The sequence below is a fragment of the Hylaeus anthracinus genome, unplaced genomic scaffold (genome assembly GCF_026225885.1).
Source record: "Hylaeus anthracinus isolate JK02 unplaced genomic scaffold, UHH_iyHylAnth1.0_haploid 3, whole genome shotgun sequence".
NCBI classification, from domain to species: Eukaryota; Metazoa; Arthropoda; class Insecta; order Hymenoptera; family Colletidae; genus Hylaeus; species Hylaeus anthracinus.
In genome coordinates, this window is record NW_026535284.1 from 4,505,884 (window position 1) to 4,525,644 (window position 19,761).

Consider the following 19,761-nt stretch of genomic DNA (forward strand, 5'->3'; position numbering starts at 1 on the left):
GAGCTCATCCAAAAGTACGAAACATGAGAATCGAGGAAAAAGGTCAGGAATAAGGTGGCCGTTACGTTCTCATCCTGTGCATCGTTCGCCAGTCTGTTCCGGGAATCTATCGGGAGACCGTCCCTCCCTATTACCCTTCCGCCCTTCTTTCCTATACTTCCAACAGGCCGCTATCGATTTCAGCCGGTATACAAATCCACCTTCGGGTAACATTAGTCACTGACGCTTTCACTGACACACAGCGCGACTCCGAGGTAGCGGACCTTAGATATCGTAGATACTAGACGCCAGTAGAAGATGGGGTTGTAGGTGGTAGCTAGGACAGCCACGGTCGTCTGTATTGGACCTCGAATATGTGCCGTTTGCACGTGTGTGGGAGTTTTTGTCGGCCCTCTTTTTCTCGTCCAGGAAGTCAACGTGAGTTCTGGCTCCTTCTAGACGCTGCCTTCCGGGAGGCTTTACGTATACGTATGCACTTACGTTGGGTATAGGCCGTCTCTCTTCCACCTCGGTGACAGTTACAAACGACGCGTTATCTATAAGGATTGTACGTCGAGAGGGGGCGAAAATGGCGAGCACCTGCTCGCTCTATGTATTTACGTCGTCCCGTGCTAACTCCCTAGTCGTTTCTACGGTCCTCCGCACCCCCGTCGCTTCGCCGACTGTGCGTCTTCGGCTACTCTATAAACTCGTGTCAATGGGAACGCAATCACCTCCAACCCTTTTTCAAACAGCCACCCCTCTGCTGTTGGGGCCCCACGTAGGGCGGTGCCGAGAGACCGGAACGAGTCCTGTATACAAATCGGAGAGCCGTCTCTGTGTCGAGATTAAGTCGAAACGCCGTGCCAGCCAGGGGGTCGCGAGCAAATTTTCTAAGACTCCTCGCAAATCGACCTTCCTCGGTGTGCTGCTCCGTTTGCAGATCTCTGAAGGTCGCCGGGAAATCTATTTCCGAAAATCTATTTCGGGAAATTCGTGTTTCGCAGCGAAACTATCGGTGGGGTGTTAGAAAAAAAAAAAAATGTTTGACTCGCGTGACGGTTCTTTTAAACGAGTTAGGATAAATTGTAACAGCGGAATCTTCGTTTGGTTCGCCTTAGGGTTCCTTGGTCTATTGGTTAAGCACATCCCTGCCCTCCATTCGAGGATTTATGGGAGTGAGATCGTATGCATTATTGTGACGATCGAGCACTCGAACTTGTGGCTTTGGTACCAGTGAGTAGAGGGGCTTTCCCGTGCGATGATAATTCTCACCCTTACAAGGATAACCCTTTATGTATTGTTCCTTTCGAATGATTTTGATGAAACTTGGTATACAAGGGTTCTTGGGCTCGCTGATTCCAAATCTGAAATTAGAATGTGTACATTCAAAATGGCAAATACAATATGGCGGACCAAAGTGCAAAAAATTATTCAATTTCTATGAAACTTAGTATGCAGAGCTTATTCTGCATTCAAAATACGAAAAGTGATCTGATATCTTGCTTTCATCGCTTTTCACGAGCGTTAATTAATATTTACGAGAGCTTTTCCTGTTTAAAATACTAATGTAACCTTTGTTCATAAAATAGTGCTTGAATTTCCGTACTTCGTGTATGTTTCGAAATTACGATTATTTGAAATCAACTCTTCTCAATTCTTCGTCGAATGCCCTTTCTACTCCATCTGCTTTTTAAATAACTTTTCCATCATATTGACGATACAAAATTGCCAATTTACGATTCCTTAAAACTTCAATGAAAGAATGTCTCATCTTGTAAACGGTATAACATGTATATCATTGTTGGCATTTTATACATTCATGCATTCGTACACGTTCCCACAGATTTCTCCATATTTCCATTTGCCATAATCCGCAGTCTACTTATCGATAACTTATGTGTCGACGCTACCACAAGCTCGAGTATCGGATGTCGACTGAAAACTCGTGGCTGGCAACGCGTCGCAAAAGTTTCCGTTGTAATTATCGTCTCAGAATCAACAGATCCCCCCGCTCGTGGTAATGATCGCAAGCAAACAATACCAAAAGTGTTTTCCTAAATGCGGTAACAACAAGAGGAGGCGAGAAAGCGAAGCAAGAAGCCAGGCCGACGTGAATTCTCGGCGTTAGTGTACTTGAGTAAATATAAGCGTGACGTGAATCTTGGCAGCGCCCGACGACGGTTTTCTCCACCCACACTTCATCTATTACTCGACCGAAACAGGTGTGCGTAGCAGCGCCGGGCGAGCCAACTGTGGAATCTCGCCTCTTTTTCGTCTTTTCGTCGTCGCGCGTCTCTATACGGCCGGAGCACCGCCCTTGTGCAATTCCGTCAGATCGAATCCGACGTCTCCTCCTCGCGGCGGGTTTAATTTGCCGCCAACAACGTGCCTACCACCGACGCACAGCCTCGCCAGCCTGTAGGTGGTCGGTTAACGAATATGAAATCGTGGACAGAGCTCGCCGATGGGTAACTCCGTGGGGAAATCGGTTGGAACTGATGAGACCATATTTTTTCGTCTTTCGGTCTATTCTTCCCCAAGAACGGGGTTTCCCTTGAAGTCAGGCCTCCAATTCGCCGTCGACTATGGGACGCGTGAACTGACGAATGCCCGGGGAGGAGTCGCCTCGGGTGATTCGGAGAAAAAAATAGCACCTGCAGGCGTCGAGAAAAGTGGAATATACGCGGGTGTCTAGCGAGACGAACAATCGGGGGATGGTCGAATTGATACAAAGAAATTCGGTGCGATACGGGTGTGGAAGGCACGAGGCACTGTTGCTTCGCAGGATACGAGAAAAAATGTTTCGAGTGTGTAACAGAACGTCCTTTGCCGAACCCTTGCTGGCGAGGTCGTAAACTGTCGTTGTTTCTTCGATATTAGTTTACTAGACGTAGCGAGTCGTGGGAATTTTTTAGTCTTGGCTTTCGTGTAACATATAGCAGCCACAGCAATGTGTCAACTTCAATCGACACCGTCCCTCTCCAATATCCTGCACCTCACTCCACGATACACCCTTACGAAACTCGCGAAAAAAATTGCGAAACTACATTTTAATTCAGAAAAGCAGAATAAATGCCCTTATTTTTACGCTTTAGAACTGAAATAATCACATGTAAGCTATTTTCCTGTAATAATTACTACACTGCCGGTACAAATAATACTTCAATTTACGGTTTACACAGTTCGGCGCCCAATCAGTTAATTAACAACTTTAATTAGATAAATTATTGACAGATACGGCGGAATCAATTACGGGGGATCAATCAATTTCCTGTAATTTCCAGGATGGAATGAAAATTAGCGACGCGTATCGACGCGTACGATACCGAAGTTTCTTAATTAGCCCGATCAGATTGGATTGTTCTGATAAAATTTCAGGCTGATTTAACGGATCCTTGGCGCGGAAATAACAGTCCGTTCTTATTTACGGTTAATTCGTTTTAAGAGATATTCGCGAACCGAACGTCGGTCGGTCTACGCCAGGTTCCACTGGCGTAGCAGCGGTCTCGTGAAGTCGAAAGGAAAGATAGCTTCCACGCTGAACGAAACTTTCACTATTAAATACTAATTCGGCCTCGCAATCTCTTGGGTATTGCTCCGTTACCGTTCGAAAATGGAAGACGTGGAAGTTCGTTCGCGGTTTCGCTATTCCGCCCTACGTATTTCTGTCTCTATATACTCCGGGGATCTCATTGATCTTAGATACGTGTACAGACATTGGTAATTACTCGTACATTGTTACCAATTTGCTGACAGATCAATAGGGTAGCTAGTGGCCTCACCAATTTCGCCCAGGCTCGACGATCGCTCTAAACTCTCAGATCAAATAATTATTTATATCATCTGATCGTTTCTATATTTTTCCTGTCAATTTTGTATACAGGGTGTGATCGATACAAGCGGACATTATTGCATTTGTGAGTAGAATTTTTGCCTCTTGGGACTGACCTATTAGCTGTCCGAGAAACGGGAAGGAAATCAATCTTAATCGATCAAATACCACTCTTGGACGGACGGTTCGTGCCAACTTCGACCTCAACCCCGCACAAGAAAGGTTGATTTCTGGAAAGAAGTAACTACCTCGGATAATTGACAAGGTGGGGACTTAATACGGTTCCAGATAAGGGGAAAACAATATATGTATGTTGATTATTATTTCTTCGTTGAGTGGTCATTTCGTGGGGAATGTAAAAGTAGAGAAGTGTAACAGCACTCGTTTCTGTTATGGAAGGGAACAAATACACGTAATAAAAAGAGAAAATAAACAGGAAAACTAAGATTGTAATCTAAGAGTAAAGGACTTTCGATACTTATCGGCGATTGCTTTACTTTCCAGGCATTTGAAGAATATAATCCAATCATACAATTATCGCTACAATAAATTCCATGCTACATTAATTACACTATTAACACTATTTAACACTAAACATACCGATCGTGGTGGTGACTGGTCACAAATGACTAGCGTTAGAAACACATTTTCCTATTAAATGCAAAAATACTTTACGGAACTGAATTGAATTATGCGTGAAATAATTGCATACAGGAAGTATACAGGGTGTCCCAGCCTAAGTGATACGGAGCTCTAACTCCAAAACTATCGGCCGATTGGAAAATTTCAAATATGGAAATTGCACGGTAAAATGGGGCTCATGTTTCAGCGCAAACGAATTTTTGTTAACTTTGTTATTTAACGTGATATGACGGTCAAGTTTCGTTTTTCAAATGGAACTATATATTTTTTTTTATACCATGCGATAGTACTATTGCGCCGGGGATATAAAGTTTATTAACAAACGAAACGTCTTCTCTCTTTGAGTTGTCGAATCGCTCTCTTCTATTTTAAAAGTTTGCCGGTTCCTGGCAACCGGAAGCGCGGGAACTCGTTTCCGCAACTTCACATCGTCGCAACATCTTCACACCGTCGCGGCGATGTAACTCGGGACTGTGGTGCGGCATCTTCATACCGTCGCAACAGTACTTTTCAAGAGGAATTTATTAAGCTTTAATGTATTTATCCGATTCTTATTAGTTTTCAAGCTATAACGCTTCAAAGTTTGCTAATTTTCAAGGAAAAATCTCAGTTCGGCCCCGGGCGGTCCCATTGATGCAGTAAGCACCATGCGGTTCTTGAAATCGATGCGGAGGGTCTCGCTTGGGATTCTAGGCCAAAGAAAGGAAAATGGGAAGAATCCCAATGTTCTGGGTCTTTTCTAGGTCTATTACATACGGTAATGATAAAAAAAAGTTTGATCGTTGCATTAGCATTGTCTCATCGAGATATCCGATCCCGGATCATGTTACTGTCCATTTATCGTAGAGAAACTTGTGCATTTATGGAGACTGTTGAATTATATAGTATACTAAAATTTGAAAAACGAACATCAGTTCAATGTTAATATGACGCAATTCGAGTTGGCACATTTTAGAACGAGACGTCTCACAGTGCATAGGTTCGAAAATATGACCAACTCGTGTGCGACAACGATGAAAGGATTTCCACGTGGGGAAGGGTAGGTTGGTCGCGGAGTAATCCCGTCGTGATTACGAAAGACGGGGACGCTCTGCATATGGTGTCGTGCCGTCAAAGCGACTTGTCGCACACAAGACTGTTGCGAACGAGAGTCGCCCAACGTCGTATCGGGGTTTCGTATAACACGCCGATAAATATCGATCCCTGGTCGCTCCGCGTGCTACACAGAGGGATTATTTGGCTGGGAAAAGTGGGGGCAGCGACAAGGGGGTTATTTGGAGAAATACGAGTTGTGCCGTGCAACCCTTTTACCGGGGGCAAGGCGCCTTGATGAGAATTGGTCACGGTATACTTGGATCGATATTTCGATTGCAATAAAAATTAGTCCGGTTAGGAGGTATTGCAGCGACCATTAAATGCTCGGAAATTGAGAATTCCTGGCATTGGAACACGACCGAGAATTTTTCAAACCCCTCCGAACGAGACTTCCATCTCACGCAAATGATTTTTACCGTCAAAAAATTCGCTGTTTAGACTAACGAAGTCTAAATGGCATCCTCGAATGGTTTTGGGACTATTGTATGAGTCATTCGTTACGAAAGTGGTACGCATCTATTTTATCTATTTTTTTTTTTAAACGTCGTTTACAGTTTTGTATTAATCGGCCCGGTGATGTAAACGGTTATAACTTAGACAATTAAATATTTTTTTTTAATGTAATTTTGTCGAAATATTTTTAAGACTTAACAACTTTTGAACGACTTAGTAAAGCGACTAGAAATTATTTGTGGAATCTTGACAAATTTGTTAAAATAATGCAGAATTTTTTAAATAACTATTTTAATACCTCTCCCAAACATCTTCGATCAAGTGAATTTCCAATTATTTTCCTCGAAAAATAAATGGTCTGCCAAGCCACGTTCTTCTGAAACGTCGAAGAAGCGTATCATCGAAATAAAAACAAAGGAACGTTGATTGATCATAGAGAGCTTCAATCGGTGTCTTCGTTACGGGAGAGAAGTCGTACAAAGGTAAGATGGTTTCGCGGAGAGATGATTTGGTAGAGGCAGAGTCAGTCCGACTGGGACAATCGTCGGAACTAGTGATTGAGAGAGGTCGGAGGAAGACGATAAAGCACGTCTTTCCGTTAGTATCCCAGCGGACAAATATTATTTTCCATCGTGGATGCACTCGGCTGGGTGCACAAGGAGAGGCTTAAGCGACTGCGGTATACGTTTTCCTCGACGATGCGATCCTCCACGGTTCACTTAATTTCTCATCTCTCTTCGTGGCGACACCAATGACGTTACATTATTCTTTCCTGATATGCCTTCGAGATGCGGAACAGATTTGCTTTTCCCAGGCGACCTTCCTGTACATTGTCTGTAAAAATGTCGCTGCTCGATTCGCGCAGAAACTGACTCACGGTTTGTATCTTTTTCATCTTTCTACTTGAAGTAATACCGGGCTTCCGTGACGTTAGAAATATTGCATATTCGCGAATACGTGGATTGTGCCCGTTTTCTATTCTTCCCTCTGGCTCGGAAACGTTATTCGAGTACGGTGTTCAACTTGTACCGTTAAATAAAAAGTGATGCCTCGTGACTGTCGTAATTTGCACGGGAAGTTTATTAGTGGATCGATCAGAGATGGAGAAATTTTTTACGCTGGAAGAAAGTATATCGTTTCTCGAATTCCTCGCGATAAAAATGTACACATCGTAGGGAATCGATGGGATCGTTATAAATAAATACTTTCCTAAATATAAATCCTCCCTAAAAAGAATACGTGTATAGGTGTGTGTAGAATCTTATGGTCTTGTTGTAAGACCAATTCCTCATGCCAATATGAATTAAGCAGTTTATTTTCAAACGCGCGATTAGCTGATTGAAATATAAATAAAAAGCTTTAAGTACTTATAACCGGACCGCGAAGCTGCAGATTGTAAAATAGTACGTGACCTTCCGGTTCCTTTCTGCGCAAATTTTTGATACATTCTCGTTGACCTACTGCACGTCAACGTCACATAAACTAGTATATTAGTTCTAGCTTGAACATTATTACACAAAATCCAATTTTAGCAAAGTTTCCGCTAACTACAGGTTGCTTCGTCTCAAACAGAAACGTTCCGATCCACAATGAACTTTTTTAAGTACCTTGTATAACCGGTGCCGTATACAATTATAGACAGTACTTCAACTTGTTTGCAAAAGCAGTTCATGAATTTTAGGTTTAATCGTTGAAATCTGTACCACTTAATCCACTTCTACTAACTAGTGGAGCAGCGGAGTACGAAATGGTATTATCAGAGTACGAAATGTTCACTACAAGTTAATTCGCGATTAAATTTCCATATTTAATTTTCATCGTGACCTGGCAAATTGGGCAAGCGCGTGTCTCACACGAGCACACATAATATTGTATGCACTGGTCGTCAGTGGTTCATTTACATTAACAGCGGAAGTGGACGATTTAATTGGTTAAATCTTGTACCTGGAAAGAACTTATACTATATATGCTAACTTAGATTAACGAATGAAAAATAATAATTGCAATGCTTCACTTTTAAATCACCATGCGAGCACGTATATTTGTTTCCCATTCGATAAAAGAATAATTTATACAAAAGCTAAAGTACTCTGACAATGAGAAACTGGGCCAGAGTGACATGAAAAATTCAAGTTTTAAAGGTTTCACCTGAATTTCGGAAACAACTTTAATATTTACATTGAGAAATATATCGTCATGTAGTCTTATTTATCAGTTGCTTGATAATAATATTTCTCGTTAAATCTAAAAAAACTCATCAAAAATGTATAATATCTCTTGGTAATGTATTAAATAATTTGTTTGATCTCCGGAACTCTGAACGCAGTTACGTAAGTTTCAAGAATATATGTATTATTATTCGTATTATACATCTTAACATTATTATACGGCGTACTGATCGACATCAAGGTCCTCTTTAGGCCGTTAGAGCACAGCGATACCCATTTAAGAAAAATAACTATTAATTATGAATTAATGCGTAAGGTGTCAGGGAAAGGAGGCAGGCGTGAGATAGGACTCAAACAAATTGCGCATAAGATTAACGTATATTATTATTTAGACTAAAGTATTTGGCACACGACATATAAACAAATGAAACGTAAAGAATACATAAAAGTCGAAATATCCGTCGACGCGACCGGTCTCGAGGCGAGTTCGAGGAGAAATGATGCAAGTCGTGGTTGCATCGGCTACGCCGAACGCATTTCGCCGTAGTTCAAACACTCTTACAAATGATACACAAAAATTGATTTTTATTGATACTTGATTTATCGATATAGGCTATTATTAACGCAATCGACGTCACGTTTGTAGCGTGAAATTGCCTTTGGCTGCGTTTGTGCTTTCAGTAAAATAATCACTAGGGCTTTCACTAGGGCGCCTTTAAAGATCATAAAGTTAATTTTGTAACGCTTGAATGAGAGCGATGGTAGCTTATTACGTTTTCTCTCGGGTTCGTAATATTCTATCGCACGCGTATGAAGCGAAAATTATTCTAATTGCTGACACAAAGCCTGTTACAGATTCGCCATTGGTTGCACTTCATGATCCACCAGAAAATTAATATTGCGCGAATGAGTTTGACTTTGAAGGATTTATGGTGAGATAGAAATGCTACTCGAATCTCTATACCTAACTTTGTGTAATTGCAAGATAATGAGACGATTATAGAAAAATGTACTTTTACATCATTGCCAGCCAATAATAGTATACAGATATAAATTTTTTAAATAAATCAGCATACAGGCCTGAATTGATCCTGCGCTTCTTTAATAAAAAAAAAAAGTCAGCTCTCCACAGTACTGTCTTGCATGTATGCTGTACCAAATACATATATCGTCTCTATTATTCGTCGCGTATTAATATGTATCGAGGTCGCGTATATGTTCAGGAGGCGACGAATATTTCAGGGGTAAACAGAAGCGGTAGACGGAAAGAAAAATGATAGGGGAAAATTTCTTGTCGATCGTTTCAGAGGAGAGGAGCGATCGTTCATCGCGGCCGCCATCGAAAGATGTGTCAGCGTAAAAACACCCGGGAGCTTTCGAGCGTTTTCGATTTTTCCCGCGGCGCGACTTTGGAAAACTTTGATGCCTCGTGGTCGACTTTCGTGAACGACGATGGCGGGGAGTTCGTCGATGGTTGAAAGCCGTGCACGGAGTTGAAAGGGCCGGCAAAATATTCCGTCGTAAAGAGACGACCGAGTAGTGGGAGGTTGAGTTGCTATTCTCCCTTTTCTTCGCTCGTCTCTTCCCTTTTCGTTCACTTTTGCAGTTACTCTTCCTTTTCAGCATCCTCCTTCCTTCTCCATTACCATTTGTTCTTCATCTCTTCTTTTTTCCACGGTTCTTTTGTTACGGCCGCATCTCTTTCACTTTCTCCCGCGGTTCGTAAACACGACTGTCCTTTTCCACTCTAGTTCTTACCCCCTGACCAAAGCGTTCTAAAACTCACCCCGTGAACCTTTTGAGGCGTAGAGAAACAGCGCCGTAAAAAATGTTATTAAAATGTGTTTAAAGTTGCCACGAGAGAAGACGTTATGAATATTAAGCGAGCTTCTCCGCCATCGCGTGCACGTAGACGCGTACTTGTGTACGCTCGTAAACAATAGCAACCGTATGTGGTCTCGAGAAGCTGGTATCGCTCAGGAAACATGGAAGTCTGAATCTTTTACTTCTACTGTTTCTCGTTTCCTCGATAGTTGAAAATACCACGGTGGAATGGATCACTTATCGGTAACGGTGCATTTTCTTTCGAGATAATTTAAAAGAAACATTTCGATGGAAGAAAATGCTTTGTTCTAGATATTAATTATACACAAAACGGACACCTACGCGGGTAATTAATTAATTCAGCGTCGAAACGAATGGAAGATGCGATCAAAAATAATGGGAGATGTTACTGATGACTCGACTGCGGATCTTTATGCATTTATAGGAAGTTTGAATGCGCAAAAAATTACAAAATGCAAATAATATGCAAGAATATAAAAAAGATTGAAAGTAAAGTTCATGTTATAATATTTGCTGAATAAAATAAGTTTCTATTTAGGTGTAATAGATGTTAATAAATTTTTGTAGGCACGTTTGCGAAGATTTTATTTTGCATAAAGATCCGCGGTCTACTGATGACTAACTATTGTGGTATATTTAATTGTTTTCAGAAAGGATACGTTTTAATCGAAATAATTATTTTACGAAGTGACCGTAAAATGGTGTCACCCCAATTTTCTAAAAATATTTATAATTCCTATAAAACTCAAAGAATTCTTTTGAATCTTGGTGGGTAGAAGTATGTCGGTAGGAACTAATATCACCAAAAAATTAAGATAAGAATTAGTGCAATATTAGTGCAATAATATCTAACCGCGGCGGATACATCGATGAATCCCGTATTTAATTTTAGTGTAACATTGGTAAGTACCGAATACGTAATTTTTCATCGAAAACGTTAGATACTTCGTAAGAAACTGATAAAAACCGAATTTGGTCACTACTTTCTATATAACCTTTTACGCAATGCTAATGCATATGTAATTCGCTAGTGTTTGGATACTTTTGAGCGGAAGTGTATAATGAAATTCTCCAAATGCGCCAGTTTTATCCCGCATCGTATGACGCTTATTGTTAGCCGAACTTGAGCGTTCCTGATGGAGAATATGGTATCGTGCACCGAGCCATAAGTCCATACGCTGAAACGAATTCGTCTCACCGACCATGCATCCAGGCTCAAACGAACCTATTCTACCACGGATGCAGCCAAACCACTAGGACGCGTTCTGACCTCCGATTGTCAGAACGAGATTCACGTCGTGCATTCTACCAATCAGAAGTCGGAACGGCGGATCGCTATCCGTGCATCTGGATACATAGTACGCATCGAGATCGTTTGAGTCAAGTGTAGAATGGACACGTAAATTAAGCCGGTCGCTGGAGCGCCGATGAATTATTCACGTTTCACGCGTTCGTCCGTGTGGGGGTTTCATAATACTTTTTATAAATCGCCCGAATAAAGCAGTCAGGTTGCCAAGGGTCCTTTGTACAGCGAAACGCAATTTCGTTCGCGAATAGTGTGGCTCGCATCGCGTGGTCTGTCCCTGAATCACGGACACCAGTCAACGTTACTTTGTGCGTTAATCGCGAGCATGGCCCTGTGTATTCTGAATAAAAGTAAATTTCAGTTATCAAAGCAAGCATTAAACGAGAATTCGCAAACGTTCGTGAGAATTTAATTAGAACGTGAAACGCGCTGTTGGGAACTATTCTACGTCATCTGGTAGACGTTATAAACAGGGAAGCGGTGTGTCCGCGTCGCGATGTAGTTGAAGGCTAATGCCTCCACCGTGTCTCGCATTTATACGGTAAATGCTCGGAAGTGTCTTTCCAGAGCTACGAGTAAATACGTTTTCAACAGTAAAAATAGGTTCACAGATTGTTATTGAAGAATTGTCTATGTTGTATGATGTTTCTCCACGGAAATGTAGGTTGGAAATGGTGTATTCACCGAGATCGGTGCAGAAACCACCTTTTGGACTATTTCAATTATTGACCCCTGGTGGGGATGGGGAGGGGAGTTAAGATAGCCACCATTGTAATCGCCAGGTCAAGGGTTACCTATGATAAAAAAAATCAGCCTGATCGGATGGTACCCGATTTTCTTGACCTCAACCAAATTGAGGTCTTGACCTCAACCACAAGACCATAGACTCGGGAATATTCACTCGTTCGGTTTAAAGAATTAACGCGTTTCGGTCAATGACATGACACTACTTTGAGAAATACGCCGGTGGTCGATTTTACCACGGCAAGACGTTTCTGAATTCCTCTCATTGTACACCGGAAACTCTAATTCCCCAGGGCTAATCTCCGCGCCACTCCTCGAGGCGAACTTCTAAAAAGTTCCACTCGAAGCGGTAACTTTCCCGTCAGCGGCACGCTCCTGGGGGTTAAAAAGACTCGTGCGAGGGATGACGTGCGATCGACAGAATTCCGCTGGAAACTTGTATCCGCGGTCGTAGAATCGATACTTGGAAAAATATTACTTTGTCCGATGCACCGTTCCAAGTTTCTACTTCTATTTTCGCTCGGCTTCGCAGCGTTCATTGACATTTCATATTTAGTCGCTTCTAGCATTCGCATTCTACGCGTTCTCAGCTGTCTCCTTATATTTAACGTTTCCCTTTCAACCATTTAGAGGGTCAAGTTTGTATCGACTGGAGTACTTCTTTATACGATATAATGCACAGGTGGTAGTAATTATTGAGTTGCCCGGAAACTTCATGTCTATTTTTAAGAAAAATTCAAAGGCATATTTGAATTTTGATGTATATTTATTGAATTATATATGTACCATTTTGTTCCACAACCTTTCCACCTGTTAAGGAATGTACACATTTTATTTGTTTTCAGCCATTCCGATATATATTCAGACCTGTACCGACTACTAAAAATCGGCATGGACTTCCCAGACAGCCCAATATGATCGTTAAACTGCGGAGTTTTATGCGAATTTATATTTTTCTATATATGCAATTATTTTGCTTTAAACATTTTCTCCCCAGGTTTCGATTATCCGTGCTGTCTTGATCCCAACGAAACTGTTTAACACCAGATTTACAGCGATATCTTATCAGGTTTCTATTACCGAAGTAATACTTTAATAACTGAAGTCAATTTAGTACAATTAATTAGGAGGTTCGAAGAAAAATGAATTTTAATATACACTTGTCCTTTTATAAGGGTAAAATAAAGTAAAAGGGTCAGCGTAAATGATTAGCGAAAAATATAAATGATTTCTATAGGACCTTGTGAAATTTCGAACGGGTCAAAATGACCGTGATCTGTAAATCTAGCGTTAATCTAGATCCCAATTTATATGATACGTCTTACAATATTACTCTATTCGTCACCATACACGCATGTCATTTGTACATATCAGGATTTTGCGAATCGCTTTAACGAACCTGTCCGCGATGAAATAATTTCGAACCGTTCTTCTTGTAAACGATTTTCGCACTTCCTTCCGAGTGGAAATGATTCCACGGCACGCTACGAAAATCCAGCGTGGACGTTGCGCGAGCAATAGATTGTCGATACAGTGCACCGTTATTTACGGTCACGATCGGCCCGGTATTATCATTCGTAATTGTATTTACGTGTGGCGATAATAAGTCATAGATGGACTGCAACTGCTAGTAATTAGAGCGTGCCGATTCCAGGACACTCGATGCATTAATATCGCCGCACGACTCGCTTCCGCAAACTAAATTTTCCACGCTGTCCGTCGACTAATTACTATCGCAGACGTCGCACGTGGAAAATAATTGGGACGATCAAGATTTGCGGATAAGGGCCTCGAAATTCGGGATACTCGATCGATCGCCGGGAATGGAATTTCGCGCACGCAAGAACCTTTGCACGTGGATCTTCCGACATGTGCGGAGCAATCGATGCAATTACAGTTATTAAGGACCAATTATCGTTGTCATTTAATGCATTAACCCCGCGAATGCAAGTATCGTTCGCCGAATACTTCCTACGTCATTTTCTCGATACCGTGACATCGATCTGGACGCGGTGATGGCGATTAATTGGCGTTTTAATGGCCGCTTGAAATTTTGTGAAGTCGACGAAACACCGAATGCGACGAAAAATTTAAATCGAACACGCGTATTACTAGTTTTATAAATTCCCGTGATTGTCATGTTTCAAAAATAACTGACCATATTTAGCGAACCGAACGGGGAAATTATTTAAACATGCTCGTGTGCGTATTAGTCTGTCGGTAAACGTGTAAAGGTCGATTCAGACTATACGACACAGACCGTCATCGACACGACAAAACATTAAAACACGCACATTAATGAAACTATTCACACTTAAGGTCTATTTACACATATCCGTAATGTGTCAGTTCCGTAATGTTTCATCAGTGTCTGTGATTTTAAATATTCTTCTGTTGATTTTGAATGGGCATGTTCACACACGTCCGACACCGCTCCGTGACGTTACTGATACGGTACGGATACGGAACTGACACGTTACGGACATGTGTAAATCGACCTTTAACTGACACCGACCTGAACGTTTCGTCAACGGGAATAGTGTGAATAGTACCATTAAAACGCGTGTTTTAATGTTTTGTCGTGTCGTTAACGGAACGTGACGGTCCGTGTCGAATAGTCTGAATCGATCTCCAAGGAACAAGGAAATCAATAACAAAAAATCTATTATCTTCCTAAGTCGAAAGCACCTTGCATTTATGAATGAAGGAAGTGGAACTCGTCGCAGTGTTCGACGAAAACAGTTTTCCCATTTTGTTCGGAATTGTTCCTCGTCGAACGATATCGATTAACAGGAAACTATCGGAAAGGCGTTGCACGCGTGAAACGTGCGAGTCCGTTTCGTCCGGTGTCGGCTAGTAACGGCATTGTCGCTCGAAAATTGCACCAAAGGCGATGGCCGCTAGAAACCGGGCATCCAGAAGCACGGATGCATTAAACTAGCGAACTTGCGACAGCCGTGACAAATGGCTCTCGAGGCCATTCGCGTGAGTATACTAACATCATAATGAAACTCATTCTACTGAAACCGTCGCGGTGCATAATTAGAGTTCTTTGTAGGTTCGCGCCGCGCAATCATTCTTAAACTATCGCGAACTATTTGTGGTGATCGCGACAACTCGCGGGGAAGAAGTTGAAGGCGTCGTAGAGTATCGGGGCAGCGCGAGTAATTTACAATTAGCGAGAACCGAATGTAACCAGGTCACACGTGGTCGCCAATGTCAACAACACGGAGCTTATTTATACCGTAGCAGACGATGAAAAGTGTACCTCACGCGCGACACGTGAGCCATTATTTTGTTACACAACGCTCGTCGAACCGATTAACAGGGATAAATGTCATCTTCTCTATTGCTTTATTCTCTCCTCAGATTAATTTATTGCAGTCGAACGTCGGCGTCCTGATGAACGGAGTGAAAAGATTTTGGAGCAGGTGACAGGAAATGATAGCCCGTGTAGAAATTATTTTATCCGCTTTATATATTTTGTTTTAATTTAAGGCAGGGTCTGGTTTGTTGGCAACCGAGATTTTTATAAGACTGAAATTGTTGAATTACGATCTTGGAATTTCATGGAGACATTCGAAGATCCTGAGGAGTTTTTTGCCTTTCAAAGAAATCACTATGCACGGCAAAGCATGCAATTTACAACTTTGAAGTTGTTTTCCTTGGAGCAACATTCTTTGACCTGGCGTTGACGGAGCCTCGGTAAATGACCAAGCGAGTGGTTTGAAGTTTAACACGTCTATTCGCAATATGCCCGTGGATTTGATTTTTCAAAAAACATTCGCTTGCTTTTCTGTCGTAGGTCGACATTTCCTCCCTTTTTTGTATCTTTAAATAATTATTGTCTCACCGATGACCACGCGTCAGGGAAACTTGCTGATTTGTATCGTTTTCTAAATCACACGCTTCTTCTATGTTTAAATCCTCTTCAGTTTATTTCGATACAATTATAAACCGAAACTCTTCCTTAGAAGATCAGGACGCATCTAAGTTTCAGCGAAGTTCGAAATGTTACTCCGAAAAATGTCCGATTTCGCGTGGAATGATCCCCTTGAATTCCAACAACCGTAGAGATCGCTGGAATGCGTTGAATTCTGGAACGACATCATAAAATGTGTCTCGACATCTTACGGAAGCAATGGGCAAAATACCGGATCAAAAAGATATGCGACATTGAATCCCCAACCGTTCAAAAAACATGGGGGGGGGGGGGGGGAATATGACTGACGCGAGCGCGTGGACCTCCTAGAAAAGTACAGTAAAACTTTGAAAACATAAAATGATTCCCTTATCTGTGTATTTAAACTGTGCATCTAATGTCTAAATTTTGGGACTCGAATCCAATCTGCTTCAAATTCTCAGGTTTAGTGTTATTATTATACTATTAATGAAATCTATTATGTTATTATAGTGCTATCAACGAAATCTGTCTAAATTAAACGATGTCCTTGGTATTTTTAAATAAATGTTTCGTCATAAATACAAATAAGTGTAAAGTTTATTCATGTATGTACATACTTATAATGAAAGATTTATTTGAAAATATCATACCTATCGTTTAATTTAGACAGATTTCTTAAGTAGACATCGAAGGTACGAATATTTATAGGATCGACTGTATATCGACGATTGTACAGTAGAAAATCTCAGTAGAGAATAGTAATTGTTCTATTATCCGAAAATTTCACTATACGGTCAATTTTGTCTCCCTATTAGTTCGGATACGGGAATCTCTACTGTATCCAATTTCAAAAGTTTATATTTAATAGCTTACCTGCAAAAATGTACATGAAAACTTTCTCTAAACTGGTCGAAAGAAAAGAGTACCCCCTCAAGGAATATCTGTTAACCCTTTGCACTTGAGGCCTTTTCTTCTGGTATCTACCAGTAACTCGAGATGTTTCTTGACATTCTACTGCTATGAGTTCTAATCTATCGAGATTTTAGAAGAAGGTCATCTTTATCTTACCAACAATCGTTTTATTGATACGTCGAGCTCCGAAAAAATTGAACCTAAAGAAAACCTAGTGGTAACTGAGAGCCACGTCTCGAGTGCAAAAGGTTAAACGTATTAGAAGTGCGTGCTTTCTCCTTTCTTTCTTTCCCACTTAATCAGGCTCAGCCACAGCAAACAATCATGATAAAAACTGGTGATAAAAATTGCAAAATTGCAAAAATTGACTCGAGGCCTTTGCACTCGAGGCCTTTTTTTCTGGTATCTACCAGTAACTCGAAATGTTTCTTGACATTCTACTGCTATGAGTTCCAAGCAATCGAGATTTTACAATAAAGTCACCTTTAACTCACCGACAATCATTTTATTGATACGTCGAGCTCCAAATAAATTGAACCTAAAAACTTTGGGTATTGTAGATTTGCTCCGTGAAACCTAATGGTGACTGAGAGTCACCTCTCGAGTGCAAAGGGTTAATTCGGTACTAGAAGGCATCGAGAGACTAAGGATTTAAAAATTCGGGAGTAAGACGATTGAGGAAGCAGCCCGGAGGGTTAGAAATCGTAATCGGCGGCCAAGCATTAGACGGAGCTCGATCTCGCACGGGGAACAACCCCGTGGCGTGTCAGCCAGCGATAGCAAGTAGAAGGTGAACGACGTGGCGCGGCGCGACGCGACTCAGCAAGGCAGAAGAGACAGAGGAAACGAAACGAATGAGAAGCCAGAGGGGGTGGCAAGCGTCGGTGGCGCCTCCAAGCTCCGCTGGTGGGGGATCGTGGCAGCAGGGGGCGGACAGACGCGACGCGGCGAACCCGTCTCTCCTCAGTCGACGTCAAGCCGTCGCGACGCGTGCGTATTCTCTTTTGTCGGTTTCGCGAAGCTCACGAGACTCGCGTGTCCCGCACAGCGTGACTCGTCGTCCGTGTTCGGCCACCTGTTCGCTCCAGGAAGTTGACCTGAACCACCGTGAACGAATCGGTACTCCCCCCGTGCGCGTGCATCGGCCTTGTTGCTCCAGGTGTAACTCGCGACTTTTGAACAAATTCCGCGCGCGACGAGATCGCGGCTGGGATATCACGCTGTCACCCCGCGTACCTGTGTCTCGCCCCGATGGCGATTTTGTGATATTGTTCGTCAACGGTTAACTGAGACCAGTGCGCGATCGGTGTATGTCTGCTCGAGGAGAGTCGCAAGTGTGAGCAGTCTGTGCCCTCGTGGTAACGCCACCGAGGGAGAATCTCGTCGGTGATTATCAGTGCGAAACACCTTTGGATTATGACCGTTGGGTAGGTATTAAACGCACAAACACGTTGGAACTATCGGTTCCACGTAACACACAGAGGGGTTGAAGTCGTTCGTGTCCCGATCGGATCGTTGAACGTGAAGTGCGCGGTATCGAGAGTGTTGGAGCGGCGAACGAGGAAAAATATGCGTGATATTCTCACGTTCCACATTGTCTGCACACCGTCATTGACGCGTTCATTGATAAGTCGAGCGACACTCGTGAGTCCCTCGAAATGGAGTCGGAGTTATAATAACGTGGATTAGCGACTACTGGGTAAACGAACCTTTGCTTCCCGGTGACACGATCGTTGCTCGATCGTACTTTCAATGATTGACAGGTTGACAGAAGTTTCGGAGTCTCCGAATTTTGACGTCCAATATTTCCAGTTACCCAACGCGGACCTAGCCGATTAACGCTCCAGTCTGTGATTCGGCGAGAGATCGTCGATATTTCCACAGCTTTTGTTTGCCTTTGGACAAGTGCCGGATGCTCCAAGTTTGGAGTAAACGTGCGAAACGTTGCTGCGGATTCGATCGTGGTAAAGTTCGCTGCGTCCGCTCGAAGACGGTCCCGTTGAAATTTAAATAGATTATCGGGGAACGCTTCTCGCGAGTGTTTCGCAATACGATGCAACGAACTGCACCCCGTTCGGACTCCTTTTGCATCGCGATTTCAAGTATTTCCAAGTATTCTCAGCGTAGAGCCGTGCAGAGCTTGCGGTCGTGCGCGTGTTCCTTGAACAAACGGTTTCGGTTTGCAGAAGTTAATGCGAACTGATGTCGAGCTCGTTGAATAAACAACTGGAAACGGGAAAATTCTTGTTAGACGTTCAACCCTCCGCGAGAACTTTACTATCGCATTAATGAATCGTTCTGTGATGCATAATGATCGTCGAGCAACTGTTTCCATTGACGTCGCCGTTGGCCTTCTCACCTTGACGCTGCCTAGAGCTTTCGCAATTGAACCCGGAAATGTGTCGCGTGTCACATGTGCGCCGTACTTTTATTGCTCCAACCTTTCCGACATCAATTCGCGCTACGTTAACCCCTTTGCGCTCTGGATCGTCTCGCGGGATTACCTATCGGCACCTCGACGGCACCCTTTCTTATGAAAATGTGCGAATAGAAACGCGTTGCCAAACGTTAGGGGAAGTTTCTCTCTTTGCGCTTGCAAGTATACGAGACAAACGTGTTTATACCGGCTGCGATGCGATTTGAAATCAAAGATAGTGTTGACAGGTACTAGTTGAGAGGTAATTTTCAAATGCTGAACGGATTGGAGTTAACTTTTATTGATAGCGTTACGTGGACACTTGGCTGCTTTTGCACCTCCATCACTCATGAAATTCTCTGTTTGAGAGTCTATATAGAGAGATTGAGAGGCTTTTTGATTCCAGTGTCTGCTTATTAACTCTGTTGTTTTCGGTTGTCTATTTGCAAACAAGTGAAGATA

General features: G+C 42.4%; 1 protein-coding gene across 7 annotated transcripts in view; it reads left to right on the plus strand.

The window, feature by feature from the left end:
- Nucleotides 1–17,831: 17,831 nt before the first annotated feature.
- Nucleotides 17,832–19,761, plus strand: part of LOC128894434 (uncharacterized) — a 220,632-nt gene continuing 218,702 nt past the window's right edge. For 6 of the 7 annotated variants that reach the window (XR_008461540.1, XR_008461542.1, XR_008461541.1 and 3 more), the window contains exon 1: nucleotides 17,837–18,310. The gene's annotated coding sequence lies outside the window, so the exon portion shown is untranslated. Of the gene's footprint in view, nucleotides 18,311–19,761 lie in introns of all 7 variants that reach the window. The other variant, XM_054156161.1, reaches the window with a different exon arrangement.